Here is a 12,231-nt window from a genome sequence, read left to right on the forward strand (position 1 = left end):
TGTGATATATTCCTCGTCTTGCTAGGTAGGAACCTAGACACGAAGAGTCTTCACAAAGTGCAGCAAAACTCAAATTTATAAAAATATGACTAAATTTTTAGACATTTCACCACAAATTTGATTACTTATCTCCCACGCGGTTGAGATATACAAGACACGGTTTTGAATACACTACGCATGTATTTGTCAGCACTGGAGGAAGAAGAGTTTTTATGGCGACTATGTTTAATCTTTGTTGTCAGACTCTATTTCCGACTTTAATTTATCCCAGTCGTAGGCTGTTCCTCCTGGTATTGCTGGAATCACAAGCGCCGGGATGGTTAGGTAGTCCCCAACTCTATCTATGCACCACCCGTAAATACACATCTGGAAAAAATTAGGAAAACATTAGTCACAGTTTGTACTGTAAGACATTTATTTCTTTACCGCAGAGAAACGCACACGCCAAAATTAGTGTCTCTTTAAAACGGTTACAAAGTACCGGACATGTACACGTTACTCAAGAAGAAAATCGTTTAAATAGCATTTTTAGTTACCCGAACAAAATGTGAATAAGTATGTCACTCATTACAGAAATTCAAAAGGAAGAGCGTTTCATTATTTTTACGTTGATTGTAATTTTCTTTATGAAGCAGTAGCCGCATTCGTCTTTAGCAGACTTTCGCTTTTCAACGTAATCATTGCCATACTGAATTACCACACGATTTTGCGGCAGCGGCAGCACCCAGCGAACATCGCTAACCGCGTACTACGCCTATTACAGTTGCTGCCCTGGGATCGTGCCGTGTCCGACAGTAATCTGCAGTTCAGTGCTGCGGCCTGCACCGTGCAAGCTGCGATCGTCAGCATACGTGTGTAATCGCATCTGTGGTATCACCTCTGGCCTTCTACCCTACATTGGAACCTCGGAGACTCTCCCAGCGCAAGCGCTGTTCAAGCACGCTCAGCCAAGATAAGCGGCGGGTTTCCAAGCGGCGATCATTTTGCGGCAGCGGCAGCACCCAGCGAACATCGCTAACCACGTACTACGCCTATTACAGTTGCTGCCCTGGGATCGTGCCGTGTCCGACAGTAATCTGCAGTTCAGTGCTGCGGCCTGCACCGTGCAAGCTGCGATCGTCAGCATACGTGTATAATCGCATCTGTGGTATCACCTCTGGCCTTCTACCCTACATTGGAACCTCGGAGACTCTCCCAGCGCAAGCGCTGTTCAAGCACGCTCAGCCAAGATAAGCGGCGGGTTTCCAAGCGGCGATCATTTTGCGGCAGCGGCAGCACCCAGCGAACATCGCTAACCACGTACTACGCCTATTACAGGTCGGTAACAACTAAATTTTATTACCTTGGCCTAACTTCTGCTGCTGCTGCCGCTGCTGCCACTATTACTGTGTTAGTGTCTGAATTTGTGTTTCTGTAAACTATCAGAAATGGCTGAAACATGTTCCTCATGTCAGTTGCCAGCCAACGATACAGAGACGTTCGTAGAATGCTCCGAGTGTGAGTGCAAGTACCATTTCGGTAAATGTGCCGGAGTAAACAAGAAATCTTTCGCTGGGAAAACCGAGGCCGCTAAAAAGGGCTGGCGGTGTCCAGCCTGCAGGAGTGGTGGATTGCAGGCTGGTGGTGGTGAGGAACATCAGCCTGAACTCGACATGAGAAATCTTCTCGTATCTATCAACCAGAAGTTGGAAAGCCTCCCCCTTCTAAAGGAGAAGGTAGACAGTATGGAGCTCTCCATTCAGTTCATGTCTAAAAGCTTCGAGGAAATCAAACAGAACCTCAATACTCAAAAGACCGAAATCAAAGAACTTAGAAAGAAAGTAACAGAACTGGAAGAGAAGGATAATAGAAGTAAACAAGTACAGGATCAGCTCCTGCAGGAGGTTAATGAACTCGAATTTCGGAGCAGGCGTCTCAATCTAGAGGTTCATGGGATCCCTGCGGCGCAGGACGAAAATCTGATTACTTCGTTGAATGAGGTTGCTCATAAACTAGAGGTACCTCCCCTCACCGAGTCCGATATTGTATCGGTTCACAGGCTACCCGCTAGACAAGGAAATGTGCCCGGAGTGATTATTCATTTTGCAAGGCAACAAACTAGAGATGCATGGCTTAAGAAAAAAAATAAGCTAAAGAACAGTGCCCCGCGATTGTTCATTCAAGAGAACCTGACTCGGCGTAATCGAGAGCTTCTTCGGGCAGCTAAAGAACGCGCCAATGCGAAGAACTACGCTTACGTATGGCATACAAACGGAAAGATTCTTGTCCGGAAAACTGAAGGAGCACGCGCTGTTCACATCAAATGCAACGATGACCTTGACAATTTGTAGACAACTCGGAGGCCAACTAAGTTTTGACAAAAATGGCTGTGTCACCCCCAGTAGATTGCAGATACTACGACGATTCATTTTTTAATCAAACATATCAAAGTTATAATTCACATTTTTCCTTGGTACATTTTAATACCAGGAGCATAAACAATAAAGAAGACAATCTAAATTTGTTTTTTGAATCATTATGTATAAATTTTGATGCGTTGCTTTGTACGGAAACGTGGATCCCTGAAAAATCCGAGCCCCCTCATTTCAGTGGCTATAAATGCGCCAGCCTGGGCAGGAAAAATAAAAGGGGAGGCGGGGTTGCGATTTATTTAAGAGAAGACATTTTTTGCCATGTGTTAGAAGAGTTTTCCGCTATCTCGAAAGACGTCGAGTCTCTTGTTGTTGACGCCGGAAGTGTTATTGTTTGTGTTGTTTATAGACCACCGGCTGGAGACAAATCTGTGTTTATATCTTACTGCGAGGACTTGCTTGGGTTTCTTGGCTCAACAGCTAAGCCATTTTTTATAATGGGTGATATAAATATCGATTTACTTAGAGAAGAAAAGCATGCGTTGGAATTACAAAATGTCTTGTGCACCTTCGGATGTATTAATACGGTAACACTGCCCACCAGGGTGACCTCAGATACCGCTACTTGTCTTGACGTGTGTATAACTAATTTAAACACTCATGAGGTATCTTCTGGCATTTTTACACACGACTTAAGTGACCATTTACCTATTTTCTGTTTTGCACCATTCCTTAAAAAAAAGCAAACTCAACGTAGCGGTTACAGTTACAGGAAAATAGACGAAGATTCCCTGATAAAGTTTCGTGACCTAATCACTGCCATCGATTGGAACAGTGAGTATGTTGAACACGACCCAAATATCGCGTACGCCAGCTTTTCTAAAAAACTTAAAATATGTTATGACACTGCCTTCCCACTTAAACTGACGAACAAAAGAAAAGGTAGATTGCGCAAACCTTGGATGACCAATGAGTTATACGCTCGGATTAAAGAAAACAATAACAAATACCATGATTTTCTTAAAAGCAGAGATCAAGATCTTTTAGCAGCCTACAAAAAGTACAGAAATAAGCTAACAACTGATTTGACAAATACAAAACAAGATTATTATCAACGCCTATTTGTTCGCGTCCAGAATGAGCCCAGAAAAGTATGGGAAGCGGTAAATACCCTCACAAACAGTAGCAATCGCGCCACAGAAATACAATCTGTGATTGTCGATGGCAAGCGTGTGAGCGGTTTGGACTTATCTAACGCAATGAACGAGCACTTTGTAAAAGTTGGCCAGTGTACTGCAGATACGCAAGCATATTACAACACACCTATGACGACGTCCTTAACAAACTCGATAATGTTATCACCAGTCACCCCACAGGAAGTAGAACTACTAATAACAAAAATAAAAAATAATGTAGCTGCTGGCATCGATGACATTAAACCAGTTCCTATTAAATACGTTTACCAAGATATTAGCAACGTCTTATCGCACATCATAAATTGCATGTTAGAAACTGGTATATTTCCTGAGCAACTTAAAATTGCTAAAGTTACACCTGTCTACAAAGGGGGCGGAGAATACTTACAAAATTTTCGACCAATTTCGGTCTTGCCTATATTCTCTAAATTATTTGAGGGCGTCATACAAAGCAGAATAGACCAATTTCTATCTAAGTATCATGTGATTAACAAATTGCAATATGGATTTCAGAAAGGTAAATCCACTGAGCAAGCACTCGTAGAGGCAAAGGACAAAATAATATACAATATCGAGAATAAACTATATACGCTGGGAATTTTTTTAGACTTAAGTAAAGCGTTTGACACTATACAACACGACATACTGTTCAGAAAACTACATACATATGGAATACGTGGAATAGCTTTGGCTCTCATAAAAAATTATCTTGAAAATCGATTCCAATTTGTTAAAATTAATAACATTGTCTCAAGTACAATGGCAATCAAATGCGGAGTCCCACAAGGTTCAATCTTAGGTCCCCTTCTTTTTCTTCTATATATAAACGATATTACAGCAATCACGGGATCTCATGAGCTTATTTTGTATGCGGATGACACCAGCGTATTTTTTGCAGACTCATCCAAAGCCCAGTTAGAACTATTGGCAAATAGCTTTCTTGCCGACCTAGCTACATGGCTTCAAGCAAACAAGCTAAATTTAAATACGAAAAAAACGAAGTATATACCATTTGCACCTAAAAACAAACGCGACAGTATAAACTTAGTTATACATTTTAAAGATGAAATTATAGAACAAGTCCACGAACAAAAATTTTTGGGAGTTTGGTTTAATCAAGAGCTAAATTGGAACACACACGTGAATAAATTAAGTTCCGAGCTTTCACGGTCGGTTGGATGTCTATATAAAATAGGGAACCTTATACCAACATGGCTAAAGAAAAACTTATATTACTCGCTCTTTTACTCTAAGCTCTGTTATTGTCTTCTAGTGTGGGGCACGACATCGACCACAAACTATAACTCGTTGCTCACACTGCAGAAAAAAATGTTGCGCTTACTTGAAAATTATAAGGGTAAAATACAAGACCTGCATACTGCACCACTTTTTAAAAAATATGGCATTCTTAAGGTGAATCAGATATATTATTTTAAATTATTACAACTGATTCACAGACAAAAACTATATGTGACGGATTTAAGTGACGTAACGCATGCATACCCTCTTCGACACACATATAGGCGGCCCCCTCAGACCCGTACAAATTATGGAACACAAACAATGGAATATCAAGTCAGTAAAGCTCTGAATAACATTAAAGACCACATAAATTTTAATAACAATTTTGGTAAATTTAAAAGGGATCTCAGGAAACTCATGGTGGGCAGTGATAACCCCTTATTATTTGAATTTGCATGTAATAACTAGTTGTTTTTCTGGTATATTCAAAAAATGAATATAGTGTTTAATACTAAGCGTTAACTTTGTAAACTGTGTGCTGCTGGAAAGCGCTGCTTTGGGGACAGAGACCTTTGTCAGGCTTTGAGCCTTTAGTCTCTGTCTCCATTTCGGTTGATTCCGGAAAAATAAACATTCATTCATTCATTCATTCATAATTACCTGGGGATTAGTGTAGCCACGCTGAAATGCATCTCACCTGCATGTGCGTAGGAATAATGTTACGAATGACAAGTGATGAGGTGACGAAAAGGGAAGTAAACTAAACGCTTAATGGGGCGAACTTGTGCCTCCCCCCCCCCCTTCCCCCCCCCAAAAAAAGGGGAAATGAAAGGTAACAGTAGAACGGCGCGGGCGTCGAAGTCGGCGTAACAGCAGAGTCGAACGCTGGTGCGAGACTGCCTCCGGCTTGCCACGCGCAGCCCCTTTTTGTACACGCGCGGGGTTTTGGAACATTCAGCGTAGAAGGTTCGGTGCGTAGAACTGTTTAAACTCGAATCAACAGGACGGTTCTCGAATTTAACAGAACATCACATTACAGCGTCAACAAAAATGTGTGGCCGCAGCCAGGAATCGAGCCCTGTCGGAAAACAAGCGCAATAATCGTTAGGCCAAGGGCGCGCTGACTACTTGGTCAGCTGCGCTCGCGGCATTATTCCCCCCTTTAGAAAAAGTGCATAATCCCGATGCAGCACAAAACTAAAAAAAAAACAAATCCACAACAAAAGAAGAGCAGAATCGCGAGCCACAGTTCGAAGTTCACAGTTCACTCGTTGACGAGAGTGGAGAGTTCTAACGTTCGTAATACAGCTTCAGCCGGACGACGTGCACCACCTCAAGTCGCGGCTGTCTTGTCCATGGTTGTGTTCCGTCGGGAAGTACTTCGTAGTTCAGGTCTCCGAGGCGTCAGATGTTCTTGTAAGGCCCAAAATAGCGCTTCTGCAGTTTTTCGCTGAGACAGCGGTGACGAATCGGCGTCACCACCCACACTCTGTCTCCGCGCTGGAAGTGGACGACGCAGCGACGAAGATTGTACCGGCGAGCGTCGACACGCTGTTGGTCGTGAATTCGAAGGCCGGCTAGTTGGCGTACCTCTTCTGCTCTCTGACTGACCGCATGGGTATCGTCGCATCCGTCATCCACTGGCTCATGGGGCAGCATCGCGTCCAGCATGGTCGTCACTTTTCTGCCATGCACCAGCTCGAAAGGTGTAAACCCGGTTGTCTCTTGAACTGCGGTGTTGTAGGCGAACGTACCGTATGGTAATACCTCGTCCCACGTCCTATGTTTTACGTCCACGTACATGGAGATCATGTCGGCGATCGTCTTGTTGAGCCGCTCCATTAGCCCGTTGGTCTGCGGAGGGTACGCGGTGGTCCGACGATGGCTGGTGTGGCTGAGCTGAAGGATCTCTTGCTTGAGCTGAGCCAAGAACGATGACCCTCGGTCGGTTATCAAGACTTCGGGGGCGCCATGTCGAAGGAAAATAGATTCAACAAAAAATTTGGCGACTTCCACCGCTGTTCCCGACGGAAGGGCATTCGTCTCCGCGTACCGGGGGAGGTAATCTGTGACCACGATAATGCAGCGGTTCCCCGACGTCGAATCTATAGACTAAACAGAGAAATGTGTACACCGAGTCTGATTTCCAAGCTGGTTGCTAACGCAGTGGTCTCCTTTAAGCAAAGCTTCATGGAACGTTGCTTAGAGTCAGAATAAAAACGTCAGGGTGGGAATCGCTGGTGCCCAAAAGCAATGCCCGCCATGCCATTTACATTTTCCAATCTCTCTAAAATGCCCCTCTTATCTCGCTCTCTCTCTCTCTCTCAATGTACGATTTTTTTTTTTTTTTTTTTTTTTTGCGATGGTGTGAAAAGGTTTCTTTTTTAATGAGGCTGCGTTGAACCTACGTTTGTTTACGCCCGTGAATTGTACCCGATTGGATGGTAGCACGCAGCTTCGCGTCAGCATTACATTGTCGCGTCTCGTGGATGCCAGCGAAGAACCTCTTTTGTGGTCGCGTGTCGTGGACGTTTCATTGCCCTATGGCCGAAAGAAAGAAGCCTATCGCGTTGCAGCCCATGTTGCAGCTCTTGGTTCGTTTTACTGGCCTCCCTGTTCGTTCTTGCTTCTCGAGTTTTAGCAAGCAGAAATCACTGGTTCCGCTGTCTCCAGGGCACGCCTCTATCGCTCCTGCGGGTCGGATGCGCGATTGCAACCTATTGAGAAGCTACTCACCTGCGGAGTAAAGCTAAACCACGTAGAAAACAAAGCCTGCTCACGACGCCATCGATAGTGGATTTCTGACCTGTCCCAAGCCTCTAGCATGCAAAAGCTCGACGAGAGCACGTCGCAAAGCGGCAGACGTGTGCGCCTGGCGTCGCCACGTGCTGGCGTCCGCAATTTGTGAGACGCTGTAAGACGAGACGGCGGCAAAGCTGGCGCTAGGTGGGTGGCGCTGCGTAGATCGACTATGCTTCGTTTCAGCTTCGGTCCGAGCGCGGCCACTGTCATGAGCCGAAGGGCCAATCAAACAGCGAAAGAGGCACAACGTCATGGCGTGTTCTCTGCAGTTGATAGGACCAGCCGATATTCGCCGTGTCTCTGTGCGCGCTCCTCCCCCGGCTAGTCCTATCAAGCGCAGAGAGCACGCCATGACGGTGCGCTTTTTACGCTGTTTGATTGGCCCTTTAGCTCATAACATCGCCCGCGCTCGGACCGAAGCTGAAACAAAGTATAGTGATAATAATGGGGGGGAGGGCGAGGGATGCGGGATAGTCGGATGCAACCTGAGAACAATCTTTTAGCTCCACCCACAAGCGCATTGCGCCGATCTGAAGTGCCTCCGCCGTCGAGAAAGTTCGCTAGCAAAGTTGCTTTTTCTTCCTCCAGGAAACGTGTCTTAAACTACCACAATATTTATTTAATTCATTCGGGACATTTAAATAAGTTAGAATACGTTTTTGTCAACGAAATAGCTGTTTAGTAAAGAAAGAAAGTCATGTCCAATGTACCGTCTTCCCAATTCATTTTCTGTCCCAGATACTGTCTAACATACCGTCTAACATACCTCTCAGCAGTGCTAAGCCTCGCGCCCGCTTCGAAATTTTCGTTGGCGATAGCGTCGCTGGATTCTCACGTTGTCGCGCAAAAACTGCTGCAAACGCAAGCCGATACCATTAAGATTTCGTGACGTAACCTCGGGCACGTAAAACACGGTGCAAAAAAGCAGAACAATTGTCACGAGAAACTAGCGTCGCGTTGCTAAGGCCAGCAGCCATGTTGAGCTTTTTTTTTTTTCAAAAGGATCGCGACTGGTCCACAGAATCGTGACGCCATGAAAACGATTGGCTAGCGTTTCTCGGCGTAGGATTACATTTCCCTCTGAGAGCCATTTTCGGTTCTTTCTTAGCTTGCAACCAACGTTACTAAAACACTCAGTTGGGAAACTGACTGTTTTAAGACAGCTTTGAAAAAGTGGCCCCAGTCTGTCTCCGAGCACCGAGCTAATGACGAACACAACGCCACCATTTCTCCCGCAGCGGCCACTCGAGGAACGGCACGTGACTTCTATTTTGGCTTTAAGAACAGATACAGCGGTAGAGGTTACAGGGGTGCCACCCCCGTTTCCCCGGCGGACGCGCCGCGTTCAACTACCGAAGTTAAAATGCACCTAGGTCGGGACGCGTCACCTGAAAGGCCCGCTGAGGCAAGGTTGTATAAAAACAATATTAATTGTTCCGCAAAACCTTGCGAAATAAAGATGATTAAAACATCACGCGCCCATCATTTGGTACTAAACTCCAATAAATTTCATACAAAAAGAGTCTTTTCCGTTTGTTTTTACGCAAAAACAAACTTTCAAAAAGCTCGAGGTGCCCACAGTACAGACAAACGAAAAAGAGTGGCGCTGTTGTCGCATCTAGCTCGGTCTCGGTGGACGCCAGCGGCCCAGGTTTCGACGGCGCGTTTCTCAACTGAGTGTTTTAGTAACGTTGCTTGCAACCGACTATAAGTGGTATTAAGTGGAGGCGCTGCGAATCACGCGGTGTCCCTGCAGATGGACACACACGAAAGTGCTGAGGGTTCGGTAAAATATAATTAAGAATTAATACATTCTTCTGGAGGTTATGACCGTACAAAATTATTTCCGCGGTTTTTTTTTAGCGCAAGTAGAAATTTGTTTTACTGCCCCATTACAGCAATCCTGTGGGTTGGCGACGAGTCGACTGAACGCCGCCCATCTGTGTGGTACCAACCCCCAAGGGGCCGCTGCTCAATTTTCTGTAATTTGACCAGGGCAAGCCACTGACGGCTTAAGAAATATCCATGGCTTCAGCGTCGTAGGACCGCTCCTCAACTGATGGGCTTGCGGTAGGGAGCCGTAAAAAGACGACAAAGCAAGAAACACGTTATGTTACGAGGGCGTTTTTCCGGGAGCAGACAGAGCTGCCTTTTTATCGCGGGGAGCCGTCACTGCAGAACCCAGGGATCCTGGGTTCAATCCCCACCCCTGCCCGTTTCGATCTGGATGAGCATCGTACCGGCGTGCGGTCGTGTATCACTACTGCGTGGTGCACGCCAAAGACCCCAGGCTAGCGGTTGTACTACAATGGCTAAATAGATCATCTACAACGAGTGACTCGTCTCAGTTTTGAAATGGCTGACCAACTACATGCGGTATAAATATTTACAAAACCCCAAGTACTATTTTGCTATTACTGGCTGGAAGAGCGAACCGAGTGCGAGAGTTCTCGCGATTATTAAGCGCAGAATCGCGGAAATTAGATGTCACAATAATAAAAATCAGAGTAACTATTTGAGGAAAAAAGTAATTCTGAGTTCGATATCACCTGCCAGCTGAAAGAAATTCGATGAGTGACGCCGGTGCTTTTCGACCTCCCAGCGAGAGCGAGTGGCAAAATAAAATTAATCTCGGAAGTCTGTAACTCTGGCCACTCGAAATGCCACGCGTATACACGCTACAAAAATTATTTCAAAGTCCACTTTGCAGGGCACCCACGGAGGACACTTAAAATATGCGCGAGCTGTGTGTCAGCATCGAGCGATTGACGAGGTCCGAAACAAGGCTTGACTCGAAAGCGCAATTTGTACAGACCCGAATCGTTATGGCATTTAGCTCGTTCATTGTTCTTGCGCCCACTGTGCGAACGAGTGATCAAATCGCTTTTTAGTTTGTTTTTTCCACAATCGAAGGGGTGGTAAAAAAATTGCTATAGTGGTGTCAAGTTCTTATTTGGCGCACCAAGTAAGGCGGTAAACCATGATGTCCGCAAATAACCTTTTGAAGTAAAATGATAAAAAAGAGCCAATGTCGTGTTCGTGCTAAAAGTATCGCGAAGAGTACATCACGCTTCCAAGTCAAACTGTTTTGGACCTAATAATTCGTTCGATTTTCCCTGTAGGCTGGAAGGACTTCACACGTGGAACGATTTCATACACAAGCAGGGATTTTGGAGAGTGTCGGTCGTGTGGTCAAGGTCAAGAAATTATATCTGTAGGCACGACACGTCCCAGTCCATGTTACATGAAATTAAATTGTAGGAAATATGCTGTTACGTTCTGTAACCTAATAGGCTTTCTTTTAAAAAATAAGTGTTATATTCATGTGCGAAAAATCAAATGTCAGGTCGAACTGAATTCGAATTGAGTAGTTTCGAATCGTGGCTAAAAAGTCAAATGTCAAATAGAATTTTGAGTACCGAAGACTTACATTTGCAATGCACAGAAATCAAACAAGACAACTCAGACTACTACCGTTGGCACCGAAAACACGCCTATCTGTATATTTTCTCGTAGAGTAAAAAAAAAAAAAAAAAAAACTAATAACGCGAATTAAAAAAAAAAAAAAAAAAAAAAACTCGTTAGGGATTTTAATTTGCCACCTGGGGACCCGTAGGCCGGCGCTTTGCCCCGGAGCCACCGAGATGGCTAGATGTGAGTTGAGGACGAGGCGGATTTAGTGATCGTTATTGCGCGTTCTTTCCTAATTAGTTGTCTACTTGACATATTATGGACGTAACAGCGGGAAACAGATTTTAGTTTACATAGATCGCAGCAGGTGGCATGCAACTGGGATTCAAAATAGCGAAATGCGTGGTTTTCGGGTTTTCGCCAAGCGCAACTACTTGTTCGAGCACTACAAGGAACAAACTCTATCAAAATCGTTAGTCAGCCGAAGACTTCTTAATACAGGCTTGGTTCGATCTAGCTGAGGTTTGCCAGGATTACGTTCCCATACCTATACCGTGCTCCAATAAACCCGGAATCTGTGCAGCAATACGTCTAATTATTTAAAAACTCGACTAGTAGAAGTACTAAATTGAATCTAAACTATTCGGTAAATTTTATTTTTTATTCAAATTCAAAATACAATTGAAAGATGGGCTGATTGGTACATCTTTGGACGGAAGCGCCGAACAAACAAGGACGAAGTAAACAAGGACTTAGCGCAAACGTCCCTGTCTGTTCGACTCTTCCGTCCATCGAATTCGAAACTCGAATATTCGCACACCCCTAAATATAAATAGCCCTTACACTGCCAATCTACGTCACATACACAGCCGCAGTATATAAACATAATGTACGCAAGCGCTTCGCCTGAGAACGATAGGACAACTAACCTTCAAATTATATTAGTCAAGTTGTTACACGCGCTGTACAAAGGTGTAAATTATGCGAAGGCCGCTATTTAAGACCTTCAATTCTAGCTAGACAATTACGCCAGAAATGTCAAGCGGTGTACTTACTTGACCTTCTAGACCACATTTTGCGCCATCAGGCACGAATACCTCACGTATGGGACCACCCTCCTTGCAGCACGCAATACGGCATTGAGCAGAAATCCGTTCGCCATCAGCTTCCTGTTGAAATCAATTAAAATAATAGTGGTGGTTTTATCACTAGTCATCTGTGTTCATTTA

At 44.6% G+C, this 12,231-nt stretch overlaps 1 pseudogene; it reads right to left on the reverse strand.

The window, feature by feature from the left end:
* Positions 1-225: 225 nt before the first annotated feature.
* Positions 226-12,231, reverse strand: part of LOC115314772 — a 163,538-nt pseudogene continuing 151,532 nt past the window's right edge.

This window comes from Ixodes scapularis, unplaced genomic scaffold (genome assembly GCF_016920785.2).
Source record: "Ixodes scapularis isolate PalLabHiFi unplaced genomic scaffold, ASM1692078v2 PGA_scaffold2__306_contigs__length_199485367, whole genome shotgun sequence".
Lineage (NCBI taxonomy): Eukaryota > Metazoa > Arthropoda > Arachnida > Ixodida > Ixodidae > Ixodes > Ixodes scapularis.